This window comes from Nematolebias whitei, chromosome 15, assembly GCF_014905685.2.
Source record: "Nematolebias whitei isolate Nwh7 chromosome 15, NemWhi1, whole genome shotgun sequence".
Classification (NCBI taxonomy): domain Eukaryota; kingdom Metazoa; phylum Chordata; class Actinopteri; order Cyprinodontiformes; family Rivulidae; genus Nematolebias; species Nematolebias whitei.
In genome coordinates this window covers 38601684-38602843 of record NC_056512.1, presented here as the reverse complement: position 1 = coordinate 38602843, position 1160 = coordinate 38601684, and positions in this window count along the sequence as shown.

Sequence of the window (1160 nt, the reverse complement as noted above, 5' to 3'; positions counted from 1 at the left end):
TGCAGGTCTTTTATTTTGAAAATGAGGCTGCAGGTCTTTTATTTTGTTAATGTGAGAAGTTTTTCTGCTGCTGGCGACACATTTTCCAGGTCTTTGTTCGTTCTAATTATCCAGACGTGATTTGTGAAACGTTATTTTATTTCGTGGCTGTTCTCGTGTTTTGCTTGAACTGCTGGAGGAATCCGCCTGAATGAAACGGTGGTGACTCGCGCCCACGTGCGTCTGCACAACATGTGCTTTCAGAGAAGCTCCTTGGCGGCCGCGCTGCAACGCGATCTTTGTGAGTCCGCGGCGCTCCTTGGCAGCCGCTCGATGCTGCAGCTCGTGTTTGTCCGCTGAGATTTTCGAGGGAGGCTGAAGAAACCGAAGTTGAGCGTCAGTAAGTTGGTGTGTCTCACCACGACTCAATTAGAGACACGCATGCAGCAAAATTCAACACCCGCACTTCAGACTCGTAACCCTCGGGGACGCAAACCACAACCACAAGACCGGAGAGACGTGGGCCTGCAGCACCTGTCTGTTAGCAGCTGCTGGACCACATGTTGGCTTTGACCAGTTCAACAGAAAACTGGAATATTCTGGTTGTTGTTGTTGTTGTTGATGTTGTTGTTGTGTGAGCAGAAGGCCAGAGTCCTTCACTCAACAACCTGCTTGGGCAGGAAAATGTCTCAGGGGAGAAAGGATGAAGATGTGGACTCAATATTGAATAACCAAAATGCGGTGGGCGTGGCAGTTGTCTGCTAGATTCCTTCTTCCAAACCCTAAATGCCAAAGAGTGTTTGGAAACCAGTGAGCTGGTTGGTGGTTCTGATCTGCAGACCTGGACCTGGTCAACCCATAAAGAACTTCACTTGAGAGCCACAGCTGATCAACTTCAGTCAGTTTTATGAATACTGGGCTAAAATTTGATGGACCAGGAGCTGAGAATTAAGGATGCTATGTGCTGTGCAAGAAGCAAGAACTTTGTTCTTTCTCCCAAGTTTTTTAAGAAAAAACATCTTTGTTCTTGTTCTTCTTGACAGCTGTAGAAAACGAGAAAATGTTCTTGTTTTTTGCAGATTGTGCTGTGAGTTTTATTTGTCGTATACTTTGAGCGTGACATCTCATATTGCATCAGTCACATGGATTTAAAACAGCAGCATGGTGGATTAGTGGTTAGC